This window comes from Ammodytes marinus, assembly GCF_949987685.1.
Source record: "Ammodytes marinus genome assembly, chromosome: 13".
Taxonomy (NCBI): domain Eukaryota; kingdom Metazoa; phylum Chordata; class Actinopteri; order Uranoscopiformes; family Ammodytidae; genus Ammodytes; species Ammodytes marinus.
In genome coordinates, this window is record NC_137217.1 from 2,101,081 (window position 1) to 2,115,794 (window position 14,714).

Here is a 14,714-nt window from a genome sequence, read left to right on the forward strand (position 1 = left end):
GAAATATTTGAAGAAATGTTAGGGGTGTACTCACTTTTGTGAGATACTGTATATAGCCTGCCAAGTTCGTTTGTTCCTTGTTTAAACCTGTTCCACTATAAAGTTTATGTGTTCATCGACCCCTGCTCTTTATTTATGGCAAACAAAGACCAAAAGCTGATTTACACAATTCCCAAAAGGTTTTACTTTTCACCAAAAACCTTCACACCATATATTACCTTAAAGGCTCTGGTTTTAAAGCATGTTACCCTTTGACCCCTGCCTATCTCCAGATCTCCCCCTGTGTTGATCCCCTAACGACCCTTACAATTGTCTCTTCTAATTTTATCCTAGGTTAAGTCCAGATTTCAGATCTTTATCCTTGATAAGTTTTTAGAAAGGAGGAGATTAGAAAATAGGTTTTAATTATTCTGGTGGATGAATACCTCACATTTACCCCTAGCTTCAAAAGACTACCGTTAAGTCCTCACTAAGTTCATACACCTGGATGAGCTTAGGCCAATAGATAAATGCAATTCCCTCCTAATTCAAGGAGTGTGTTTATGGGATGTGTATTCTTTGTTATCAGTAGTGTAGCCGTAGTGTAGGTTTGAATTGCTTACCTCAGAGGCGCCGCAATCTCTTTAAAGAAAAACCCTAATTAGGTCCTTGTTCCCAACACTAAACTAAAAATTCAGGCCAAAGAGTTTATAGCGTTTTCAAGAAATTTTATTTAACCAATACAAAAAGATTATACTTTCACAATATAAAAAGAAAAGATAAAATAAAATGAAAGGAAGGAAAATAAGTACCTACACTCCCATTAATGTGGTTAATATATGTAGAGAAGTATAAGACTTAACTTATGTGTTGTATGTCTTTTGTTCACATTGAATTTAGTTCATGAGTTCTCCCATTTTCAATCCACAAGAGATCAGGAGTATTCTCATCTTCAGGTTTTTTAAAGCTCTACTGTCTACACAACTTCAATAGTTCTGGGTGTTGGCCGAGGCTTTCAATCTTGTCATATATATTTGAATATCTTCAAATGCTATGACAAGCTTGATTTTGCGACACAACAATCAGGAAAAGTTGGTTCAACAGTTTATTTGGTTGATCCACAAGAGATCAGGAGTAAAAGTTTGTCCACTGTCTACACAACTTCAATAGTTCTGGGTGTTGGCCGAGGCTTTCAATCTTGTCATATATATTTGAATATCTTCAAATGCCATGACAAGCTTGATTTTGCGACACAACAATCAGGAAAAGTTGGTTCAACAGTTTTTCAACCTCAACTCCATGCTATCCTACAACCTGGTTCATCAATTAGTTCCCATCAATAACCCAAATGGTCCCTTACCAAACTTCTCAGAATAGAAAAGGAAGAATTGGTTCCGAGCCTCTTCCCCTTCTTGAAAAGAAAAAATAACTGCTCTCAATTTTTCTAAGTATTTTGCACTCAAAAAGATTCAGAGTGTTTCTTTCGAGTTTTTCTTCTAAGTCTTTCGTCCATGCTAAAAGAACAAAAAAGTGGAACAGTCAAGACTTCCCCAAAAACCCGCAGCAGCAGCTTCCCCAAAAAACTAAACTTCTTGCTCAAAACCCTGGCTTTATATAGTCTGAAGACAGAGAGAGTGGGTGTGTGTATTAGGAGGAGAGAGGGAGGGGGGAAGATGAGGGTGTGTGTGTCCAGCTCAAGGACCCACTGCCCCCCTTGTCTCTCTCACCCCTGACCTGTCCCAGGACAAGCCCAGGCATGCCTTTTCAGAGAGGCCTTAGGAATTCACAATTATGTATATATTTCAGGATAATAACTTGAATACAACACTTTTAGTGATTCTACCTTAATATTAAAGGTCACTTGTTACCTTGCCTGTCTTATTAAAAATATCATACTTTTCCCTACGAAAACAAGAAATATACATTTCACATTCTCCTAAGAACAAGATATGTACAATGAAAAGTTGCAATATTCTTGCCTATCTTAACAGTGTGTGTGTGGTATCTTTCATGCTCTTATTGACAGTGTGGAGAGACAGAGATGAAATGTGGTAGAGAGGGGAATGACTGACATGCAAAGAACGAGCCCTCGCTGAGAAACATCTATCTATCTTATATCTATAAAGCAAGAAATGTCTGTCTGTCTGTCTGTCTGTGTGTCTGTCTGTCTTTGACTCGCATATCTCTCTCACTGTTAGTCAGATCGGCCTGAGCTTCCGGATATGGCTTGCACACGGCACAGAGGTGTGCATCCTTGATTGATTATGAAGCTTTGGACCAAATATGTAGAAGTTGTCATATGTATAACATGCTGGCGGCGAATACATGCGCACACTGAAGGCCACAGTAACGACGGGCATGAAGTAGTCTCCGGCTAAACCCCGCCTCCCTCTGATTTGATTGGCTGCTGCGACCAAAGCTTGAAATGAGTGATGAGCGGGACACACACAGCAGACCTGCTTCCTACGGGCACTGCACTAGTATTAACAATTGTTGAATACCTTAAAGAGGACCTATGATACTTTTCGACTTTTATGACCTATAAACGTTGTTATAATGATTTATAGTCATGTTTAACCATACTAGAGTAATTCCGTACATGCATTTCGACGTATTCCCTGCTGACCGTCTGGGGTGGCTGTGCAGAGCACTAACAACTATGGCAGCCAGTCGAGCCGAACTTGTTCAAATTTCCGGTATATGTGTCACCAGATATTTTTGCCATATATGGTCAGGCAAGCTCCCAGGTTGCTATATATAGCAGGGGGTGACAACACTAGACCAGTGCTCGCTTAGCTCAGCCGGTAGAGAGATCGTTTACGAAGCAGTAGACCCGCGTTCGCGTCCCGCCCGGGCTGATTCTTTGCAGACATTTAGAATCACGACTTCCCTTCGCAAGGTAACCAATCACAACAGAGTTGGGTTTGCAGGAAGGGGTGGAGGGGGCGGAGATGGCAGAAGCAAAGTGTTTACAGGGCCTGCTGGATCGCCAAAATAAGAGAAAGAGCTTCCCGAAAATCTACATAGTATTTTGTGATGTGATTCGTGTCAGGTTGCTCTATAGCAGTTTTTAACAAGAAATTAAGACCAGAAAATTAGTACAATAGGATCTCTTTAAGGTACGAACACACTGCACTCCGCGCGAATCGCAGGTTCCGTGCCGCGTGATCATATTGGGTCATATTGTGTCCGCCGCCCGCCCAGAGTAGCCTTCTCTACTCTGGGGATATGCTGGTGCTGGTGCTAACCGGTGCTGAGGGGAGCAGTCTGCTGTGCTGATGGTGCTTTACCCAAGCTAACTGGTGCTAACTTGGTTCATAAAGCAAAACTGATAGCTGTACACAGCAGGCAACAGACTATTCACAGAACTTATGGGAGCAAACTGTGACTATTATGTTTTCATCCATCTTAATTTCCTCTGTCCGTCGTCCCGAAGTGAGTGACGTCGGGACAAGCTCAACGCTGATTGGCTATCGCGGCGTGGCAAAAAGTTAAATTTTCTCAACTCCTGCGGCGGCCGCTCCGCCCTAGCCGCGCCGCGTGAACCACATGCCGCCGGCCGCCCATTCACTCGGCGCCAGGCGAAGTACAATGACTTTGTATGTAAACTCGCCGCGCGGAGGAGTGCAGTGTGTTCGCACCTTTATAGCCCCATCATTTTTTATAACACAATTTTGAACACTAGAATTGATGTAAAACTTAGTTCCACACCACATTTGAGTCATGGTCTTCACCTGTTAATGGTGTTGACAGTACACTATACAGTGTTTGAAAGTTTGAACCCCTTGAGCATTTTGGAATTTTATTGTGTTTAACCATTATTAATTCATTTTTATCAATACCAGCATTTTTTATATGAAATAACAGATGTTTGTTTATCAATTCAACATTTTTCTTTTCCAGAAATCAATTGTTAAGAGATAAAACAAATTATTTGTTATTTGTTAACTGTTGTATCTGCAAAAGTTTGTGAACCCTGAGCTGCATTGCTTAAATCGAGCAGGTAAAAACGATGAAATAGACCAATGAGATATCTTTAGGGAAGAAATTGGGTGGCACTAGATAAAACAGAGATCAAACCAGGTCAGTTTAGGCTCACCAAAGTGAACCCATACAGGTCAGACATGCTAAAAGGGAAAACAATCTCAGAGGATCTCAGGAATTGTGATGCTGCACATTTGTCTGGGGACAGCTATACATTAATTTAAAAAAAGTTTGAGCTCCATCGGTCCACCATGAGGCAGATCATCTACAAATGGAGAGCTTTAAGAGTGACTGAACATCTGCCTAGAAGTGGACTTCCTTCAAAAATATCCACAAGCACCACAAAAAAAGTGATTTTTCAGTTAAAAGCCAACCCAAACATTACATCTAGTGATTTGCAGACCTCTCTTGCAGCATCTGGGACAGATGTGCATGGTTCCACAATAAGGAGAACACACAGTCAACATGGCTTTCATGGGAGGGTTACTGAAGAAGCCTCTGCTCTCAAAAAAGAACAAAACTGCTTGTCACAACTTTGCCAGAGAGCACCTGGAGATATGGGAGAGTGGCCTAAGTTGTGCTGGTGGGGAAGTTGTGCCATCCCTTGTTTCTAGAAAACCGTGGAAGAAATTGAAAATGTGACCACATATTTAAGAAGAGCCATCCATTTGACTCATCCTGTAAAGAAGGGAGAAACATGGAATAAGATAAAAGCACATTTAAGCTAAAAAAATAGTAAAAATTCCATTTTGGAAATTTCCATTTTGATTATTGTGTCCGAACAATTATAGACAAGTTTGAAAACATTTGACACATGTTTTAGTGCTTTAGTATGCTACACTTTGAGTCCGTACAGTTAGCACAATGTCAGCCCTAAACTGCTGCATCATGCCTATTATCCAAAATTCTGGGGTTGGGGTGATTTGTGCCAAAGGGCCTAGGTGAGTTGTAATTAAGTAAAATGTATTTATAAAAGCACATTTATGAAAGTTGCACTGTCCAAAGTGCTGTACATAGTGCATTCAGTAGGTAAACAATGAAGGTAAGGAGATTTTGAAAGTACGGGCAGCCCGGCGCCGACCGCCAATCCCCGCTTCGGCGGCGCCCCACCCGTCGGCCGGGCTAGAACGCTTCTACGAACCGCCGCCGCAGGCTTTCCGAACTCCAGTCCCGAGTTGTGGCCGATTGAAGGTCGCAATCGTGGCAAAATGCAGAAAAACGGCCGTTCTCGCGAAGACGTTTTCGTTAAGGGCGGCCATGTTCTTTGAGCTATCTTGCTAAAACTTTGTACACGTGGGTAAGTCGATCCCCTAATGCTGTGTATACAATTAGGTGATGATAGGTTGGAAATCCACAAAGTAGATGTCACTTGACTGTATTTCAGGTCACGCAAATTTGGGATGAAAAAAATAATCATGGCTGACCCCTATGGTCCAAGAGGCTATATTTTAGAGCACCATGAGCTGTACAAGTGTAAGACATTTCAAGTCAATCAGAGTCAGGGGGTGAGGGGGCGTGGCCTGTCAAACATTGCATTTTTGAATTATGGTTTTAGCATTTGTGGCGCCCCATATGGGCTAATCTCGACAAGCTTCGAGGGACATGCTCCCACATGACTTCTGCATATATCCTGCAAGTTCGATGATGATAGGACCTAGGGTTAAGGAGTTATGGCCAATTTGCTAATAAGCCCCGCCCCTGTGTAAACGTTTTGGTCAATGGCGGCCATATTTTTCAAGCTATTTTACTAATCTTTTACGGGCATGCGTCTCATAGTCCCCCGAGGCTCCATGAGAAATTTGGTGTTGATGAAGTAAAATTTGAGAAAGTTGTGGTTAAAACCCAAGCCCCAACCTCAGCGATTTTTACCGGCATCCAATAAGGAAGTGACCTACAACTGTAGTAACCAGAAAGTGCCACTGGGGGTGGCGCCAAGACGAGCAGTTTTTCTTTGACTCACTTGTTAGATAGGCCGTTTTCAAAGTCTTATTAAACCTATTTACAGCCTGGGCCACAAAACCATTTTAGTCTGTATGTTTAGGTCATATCTCCATGACAACACTGAGGGGGGTGAATTTTTTTGGCCCACGCTAGTTTTTATTCTTTTGAAGGTTAACTGAGCCCTAAGGGCATTTTCTCGATTTTACATGCTTTTATAAATTACCATTTTAGAGGGCAAGTAGATAACATAATACCCAGCTGATTCATATCAAAATGTTCAGAACACTCTCAGCGTGGACGGTTCAATGTTGCCCTAGTCCAATGTAAAAAAAATAATATTTTGACATAAATGTTGAAATTTGAAGTCCGATTTTTGAAAAATTTCGAAATGTGTGTGAAATAATACCTTTATTCATCTGATTGAGTTATTTTGGTTCTTGAAATTGCTTCTCCAAAACGTTAGCTTCTAAAATGTACTGGAATTTTTCCATAAAAAGGTTGGGAAGAGCAAAAAACATGACTAAAATTATCTTTTTGTCCAAACGTTTTTTGGGTTGAGATCTAAGGGCATTTACTCGATTTTACATGCTTTTATAAATTACCATTTTAGAGGGCAAGTAGATCACATAATACCCAGGTGATTCATATCAAAATGTTCAGAACACTCTCAGCTCTCAGTGAGGAAGGTTAAATTTTGCCTAGTCCAATGTAAAAAAAATATATTTTGACATAAATGTTGAAATTTTAAGTCTGATTTTTGAAAGAATTCGAAATTTGTGTGAAATAATACCTTTATTCATCTGATTGAATTATTTTGGCTATTGAAATTGCTTCTCCAAAACATTAGTTTCTACAATGTACTGGAATTTTTCCATAAAAAGGTTGGGAAGAGCAAAAAACATGACTAAAATGATCTTTTTGTCCAAAAGTTTTTTGGGTTGAGATCTAAGGGCATTTTCTCGATTTTACATGCTTTTATAAATTACCAGAGGGCAAGTAGATAACATAATACCCAGGTGATTCATATCAAAATGTTCAGAACACTGCCAGCGCTATATTAGGGAGTTTCAATTTTGTCCTAAAATATTTTGACACAAATGCTGCAATTTGAAGTAAGATTTTTGAAAAAAACTTATGTGTAATAATACCTTTATTCCCCAGGACAAATTGTTTTGGCTCTTGAAATTGCCTCTCCAAAACATTAGCTTCTAAAATACACTGGAATTTTTCCAAAAAAAGGTTGAGAAGTACAAAAAACATGACAAAAATGATTTTTTGTCCCAACGTTTTATGGGGTTAGGTTTAAGGGCATTTTCTCGATTTACATGCTTTTATAAATTACCATTTTAGAGGGCAAGTAGATAACATAATACCCAGGTGATTCATATCAAAATGTTAAGAACACTCTCAGCTCTCAGTAAGGAAGGTTCAATATTGCCCTAGACCAGGGGTTCTCAACCTTCTGCAAGCTGGGTCATTGCAGTTGGGCCCCCCCCACCGCCCCTGACAACACACCCCCCCCCCACACACACACACACACACCACCCTACACAGATAGATAGATAGATAGATAGATAGATAGATAGATAGATAGATAGATAGATAGATAGATAGATAGATAGATAGATAGATAGATAACCTATTATTGTTATTATCACAAGGGCTAGGCCAGTGGCGCACCTTTGAGTTGAACATTGGGTTTAGGGTTGGGGTCCGGAAATTTCTTATATTGTAACGTAAAATGCATCATTCTGGTACACTTTAAAAGCTAATTATGAGATCGTATCAATGAGACACTGAGGAAATGTTTTTTTTTTAATCTCCTTAGAAGAGAAGAAAATAGTAGCCTAAATAGAAAATACACAGAATAAATTCTACAATAGGTATACCTTATGAAAAAGCTTCACAAAACAAAGTCTATGATTAATGGGAAACACTGCTGTCTGACAACCCAGTTCAGAGAATGTTTCAACTATTGAGTCAATCAAGATATTACCTTTAAAAAGGGACCATTTACATTTTAACATTGAGGAGAACACATTAAGCACTGTCCTCTCACAGATTTTTATTTTTTTTTTACCATCAAACTCTTGAGTCTGAAATAGTTGGGAAATATAGCCTATAGTTTCAGGTAAGAAATCTTCCCAGCCCTTACACTTTAATTTTTGTCCGTTTTGGGAAGAAGGTTGTCTTTAATATTTGGAAAGTGGCCAGCTTTAGCTCAAAATGCTACCTGCGATTAATGTGCTGTGCAGCCTGAACGCGGAGTTGTGTGTGTCTCAGTGGCGATTCCAGGAAATTTTGACTGAGGGTGGCCAAGGTGGGCCACAGAGCTAGAGTGGGGTGGCCAAGGTGGGCCACAGAGCTAGAGTGGGGTGGCCATCGCACCCCTGAATGAATAGCATGTGATATGCTGTACAGCCAATTCAAAGATGATTTATAATCCCAAATGCCCAAATCATGTTAGTATCCATTGTAATGTTTGTCAAAAAACTAAACCCCTGAAGGGGGGTCTGGGGAAGATTCCCCCCCCAGAAGATTTTTTTGTGTTTTTAACATGTAATCTAAGCATTCTGGTGCATTCTGGCGAAGATAATAAATATTATTTCAGTTCAGATGAATAGTAAAATTAGCAAGACAATATAACTTGCTAGCAGCCAGATGCCTAACAACTGGACAGAGGGACGGATGACAACTAGCTTTTGACCAAATATCTTGCTAAAAAAATAAACCTTTATTTATGAAATTCTGCCCTTACTAAGAACATGTTACACTTGCTAACTACAAACTTAAATTTTTTTATTCAGATTTCAAATCTGCTGGGACACGTGCCCATACATGTGCATGGGTGGCACGCATGTCACAAGCACACTTATGCTGTTTTCAAGACCTTTGCTGAACAGAGACCAGTTCTAGTGGCGACAGTCCTACCATTAATTTAGTAGTTGAAAATTGCAAACTGATCTCATATCAGTGGATTGGAGTGTTTGTGTGATGAACTTGGCAACTACCTATCAAAAAAAGTTAAGAAAGAAAAAAAATACATATCATCTCTGAACTAGGCTACATATCAAGAAAAAAAATGTAATTAAAAAAAAATATATATATTAAGATTTTTTTTTTTTTCATCCCCCTCGCGCCCCCCGGTAGAGTGTCCGCGCCCCCCCGCCCCACCGGTTGAGAACCACTGCCCTAGACCAATGTAAAAATATAATATTAATTATATATATTTTGCCAAATGCTGAAATTTGAAGTCCGATTTTTATAATAGATGTCACTTACAAAAAAATCATGAAGAAATACAATAATTGACTAATGTTAACATGCTAATACTAAAATAAAATATGAATAGTGTGGATGCAGGAGGACTTCAGATGCTGCCAGAGGAAGGACCTGATCCACACCGTCTCGTCTCCACCAGGGAAAACTGGAAGAGAACAGACAGACAACAAATGAGCCAAGAAAAGTGAACAGGCATGAAAACAAAAAGAGTACTATCCTGCTGAGCGAAAGCATTATCCCCATTTACAAAGCATTAGCTTCTATAATGCACTGTCATTTTCCAAAAAAAAGTTGGGAAGTGCAAAAAAACATGACTAAAATCAAATTTGCCAAAATACAAATAGTCTCTTACTCTACTTTGACCACATATGAGGAATTAAGCAAAATGAGACTGAATAATGACTTGATACCACATATAAAAAGGTCCATGGGATGTGTAATGAAAGGGACGCATCACAATCCGTGTAAATGTGATACCCTGTCCCTAGGTATGGCTGCACAAGTGACATTACAGCATCGTAAGAGAGGCCATGTCCGGAGGGGATGTCACTTTTCCCTGTGTAAATGTTAAAATCTATGGTGTAGCCATTGCTTGAGTCCGCCAAAACGAACAATTTGAAACCCCACTTAGTAGGTTTGGCCTTCATGTATTGAGTCATTCCGGTTTTAGCCTTTGAGGCAACCATCCTTTCATCCACAGCCAGGTTTTAGTGTGGATGAAAATAGGTCTTTGCTGCGGTTTTGATCGAATTGAGGAGAGGTTTGACCCTGAAGAGTTTGTCGAATTGTGGCGTTCCCTTCTTCCTATCATTGTTTACATCTTTATCTGGATCACTTATGTGTAAGTTCCAGGAGATGACACCAAATATGTCCCTACTCATGACTGTTGCTGCAAATTGACAGGTTAAACTGTGGTTCTGCCTCCAGTAATCAGCAATGTGGTGTAGTCTAACCAGGGCCATGTAAAAGAGGAGTCCAATGTACTTGTAAAACTCCTCAACTGTCAAATCAGTCCATTTAAACTTTTTACCCATGGCAATTTTTTTGGCAGCCTGTTTGTTTGTGTTGCTACAGAGTGTGTGTACAGTGTGTGCAGTGAAAAACAATTTGAAGAGCTCAATTGGTGTGTAGAAGTGCGTGCCTAGCTGTGGGCCAGGGGTGCGTGCAGGTTGAAACCTGGAGACAGGAGGAGCGGTGTCCTGGTCTTCCTCAGTCTTCCAAGCCCGCTGCTGCGTAGGGGGTGCTGGTGGAGTTGGGACACGGGACCTCTTGCGGGTGGTTCTCCTCTTCTCCTGGACCTGGTGCTGCCACAGATTCACAGAAATCAGTCTCATTATCTCATAACAAAAATATTCAAACTTCACAACTTGTATTTGCAAACAACAGTGTAATAAAAGTCGATGCAAAAACATTTCCATTCTCTACTATTTGTAAATTGTAAAGGGAAATACATTTACACAGAATACACACCTATTACTATTATTTTCAAACAAAAGTAGTGCTATCAATAGAGAAATCAGTCCCTGTAATGTCAAGAATGCAAAATTCAAGCTATCTTACATTTACACACAGAGCTTCATTTGCAATTTCTAAAATAAATTAGTATACCCGTTTATAAACAGCTGTATAGCCTACTACAGTTTGTTTGTTTCTCTCTCTCGTAACTTCTGTCTCCTCCCCTCAGCCAGAGTAAATGACGACTTTCCACCTCCCACAACAGACAGCGCTGCACTGCCACCGATTAATGCCTATGCCGGTTCATTCACCATTTTCGTACTCATACGCAAAAATATTGACACACACACGGGGAGGGTGTCCATTTATGCGAGACAGCTAGCAAACAAAATTGAGACACACGGGGAAGATTGTACTGTTTTGAACCTAGCCTACATTGTTGCACGGTTAGAGCTGTGAGTCTTTTGCAGTGACTGTTATTTGGCTCTTTTGTGAGCTCACGTTAGTCCTGCCGTGACAGCCCCTGTGTGAAAAACAGACGGTGAAACTGTAGGGTGTGTTGGAAACTGAAGAGTATTTTTTTTAATAGCTTCATCCTGCTACCTGCTAGCTGTCTGATTGTATAGCTCAAGTACACACCGCAATAAGTCTGCGGACAGTGTGTAGTACAAGCAGCAGTGGGCCTATTACATGATTTCCAGTGTAATGTACACATAGACAGGAATACTGTAAGTTGTCTCTGCTGGTGTTTGTTTCCTGTCCATTATATTTCAAAAAGCACACAGTATCATTCAGAACTTGTTGCTTATTGAGCCAAGGCTATACTGAATTTGTTGTAGCTTTGCCATAACAGATGTATGATGTAGGACTATACATGTCAGCTAGGTTACATGATGTAACATTGAATGTGCCATGTTTTACAGGTGTCTGAGTGACCTGATGGAGCCGGACGGAGCCACCAAGACCGTCACACTATCCGTTCCTTCAGAGGAGGATGTGTTCACTGGGTGGGACAGGTGGTCTTCTTCAGGGCCCAACAACAACTGGACAGTTACATAAAAGTTATGGTTTTGCTTCTGTTTGATATGTACACTTCATATTTTCATTCCACTGGCTATGAATAAACTGCTTTATTTTTAAGGATGTTTTTGGTCTTTTTAAAATGTAATGATACTGTTTTATCAGAGAAAATCTTCAGCGAGATGAAAATGTGAGTTTCAAGTAATCCTTTACTACAGGTAGCAAACCGTGACAGTAAGCAACACAATAAATTTTTTAACGGTAAAACTTTATTATGAATGAGTGATCACAATACAAATGATACATTATCTACTAGATATTGAAATGTTGTCAGATAATTTGCAGCTCTGAGAAACCTAAAGCATAATTATTTCAACCATACATTTTACAAAAGATAATGCTTTCCAGTGAATCTTGACATGATTCAGGATACATTCTTTTCCATTATGGTTACTGTACATTTTTACATGTCAACTCAGTATCGGTTCACAACCAAAGCTTTTTCACTCCACTGGGCTGTAGATCATTCCACAGACATGTAAAGACAAACGTAAAACAGGGTGTATGTTACCAGTTTAGAGAGTTTATGCATAAATACTTAGCTCAAATTATGTTATTGACTGTGACATAATTAAACAGTATTTACCTGAGGATAATGTCAGGGGAATCAGACATCTTGATGCCATTTTCATAGTTTTCAGCTCAGACTCCTGTCTGAACAGGTTCAGTTGTACATCTTTTAGTTTAGAACTGGTTAGTGTGCCGATATTTGTGGTAGAAATTAAGCTAAACATGTTTACATTGGTCTCCATGCTGCATTGGCCAAAAGTAAACAAAACTGACAGCTGGGCATGTGCCATGCCCATGTAGGTAGGTATAGAGTAAATGAGCAGGGCGGTGCATGCTAGTATTTTTGCGAAGGGGGGTAGATGTCAAAACCAACCTTTTGAGATAGAGGCAAAAGAAGGCTGGAAAAGGCGATGAAGAAATGGGCAATGGTAGAAAACTAATGGGTTTTTTGAACAATAAACCATGAAAACCTTTTCTAGTAGACCTTGGAAATACACCTTAAAAACCGAGATTTAGCATAATATGTCCCCTTTAACTATTACTGTGTGATCGTATAGTGGTATTTGGTTCACATAAATAAAATAAATAAAGCATAACAGAAGTCTCACTCTTCTTCTAAACAATAAAGAAATGTCCTATATAATAACAAAAATACATTCTTCAATTCACAGACCTCACTTAAGTGCATTAACCTGCTATTACCATATTTTAGTAAACTCTTAACATGTATTACAAAGTGACAATAAAACACATAAACCAGCAGACAATTTGAGCTGCACAATATTAAAACATCTTGCAAAAGTAACACATAGCTACTGTGCATACCTGCATATTTTATAGAAAACAACAGCGGAGAGTCATCAACGTGGGCACAGACAAGCAGTGTGTTCACTGTAAAGACGGCACATAACGTGAGCTAGCTTAAAACAGGAATTTTCCCGACCAATAAAACATACAAAAGGCGACTTGAAAACAAGCAAAAACATGGCGAAACGTATCTTTAACATATATATTTTCCTACTTTACATGAACAGCTCAACTTCTAATACAGTTCATATAGTTAATTATTAAATATGCGCAGACTCAACACACGTATTACCTCATGGAATTCTCTCAATGGCTTTGGAGAATCCCCAGAATTCATTGCCCTAATGACCCAACTACTCCGTGCAGGTACACGTTTACGACAGTAGATGGCACTGTTGAACCATTTTAGCTGGATTTAAACAAGAACTCAACCAACCATGTTACACAGGCAAACCACCTAGATCTGCTAGGCCTTGTTTAAGAAAATTGACCTTCAATCTTTGTAAAATATTTACTTTATTTAGGCTACTTTAAATAAACCTTAAATAAGTAATTGTCTTATGGATTTGTCTGGAATTACAGTTTATGAGATATATCAATGGCACAATTTACCCCATGGTATTCTCTCTTGTGGCACAATTTACACCACACCGGGGGCAAGTTGTGCCACAAGACAACTTTTTTTCCGAAAGCTATATTTTATTCCAGATCCAAAGTTTTTATTGCCAGGGATGCACAACATCCTGAAATATATGTACATATTTGAGTTGGAGACATAACTGTCAAGGCCTCACTTTAAAATCACTTTGAGTAAAAAGTGGCACAATTTAGGCCACTCTCCCCTACCTGAAGAATTATTCTGTGGACAGATTAGTCCAAAATGTAACTGTTTGGTCATAACCAAAACCACCATGTTTGGGCAAAAATGCAACTCCTACCACCAAGAGAACCTTCTCCCAAGTGAAGAACGGTGGTGGCAAATGGTCTGCAAATCTCCAGATGTAATAAGTGGATTAGTTATTCAGTTTGGTTTGGTTTAAATGTCTACTTTGTGGATTAGGTCTAGGTTTCACTTTAGCGTTTGGTGGAAGGAACGGGGCGAACAGTGATGCTCCAGCTGTTTCATCTCATTAGATTCATGTCACTACAAGAGAAAGCAGCAAAAGAAACAGGCTGCTTTATGTTCATCATACAATCTTGACTTGAATACAGAAGAATGGTGAATATCACCATCTCATTGAGGAGAGAAAAGTAAAACACTGTTCAGCTGTGCCAGGCTGCCAGCACGCGCCCGCGCGTATGTGTGTGCGTGCGTGCGTGTGTGTGTGTGTGAGAGAGGAACACAGACGTGACAGTTTAGCTGTAGTGCGGCCGCTTGTTAGCCTGGCTGCGCCCGCCGACCTACTTCCGGCCAAATTTCATTTTCCCTTCAGTAGTCAGTCTGGTGACGGAGCGTATTAGTGGGATTCTGCTCGAACAAATTTCTGTGTCCAATCAGCGAAGAGAGCGAGCGAGTGGCTGAGAACGATGACGTCGAAGTCGCGCTCCAGTTTCAGTTGCCAGAAGCCGGCTCATGACACACGTGACGACCAAACGTTATGCGATTGGTTGGCTAATCCAGAGTGGCACTGGGCAGATCCAATAGTTTTAAACTTTAACAGACACCCGCCTCCAAG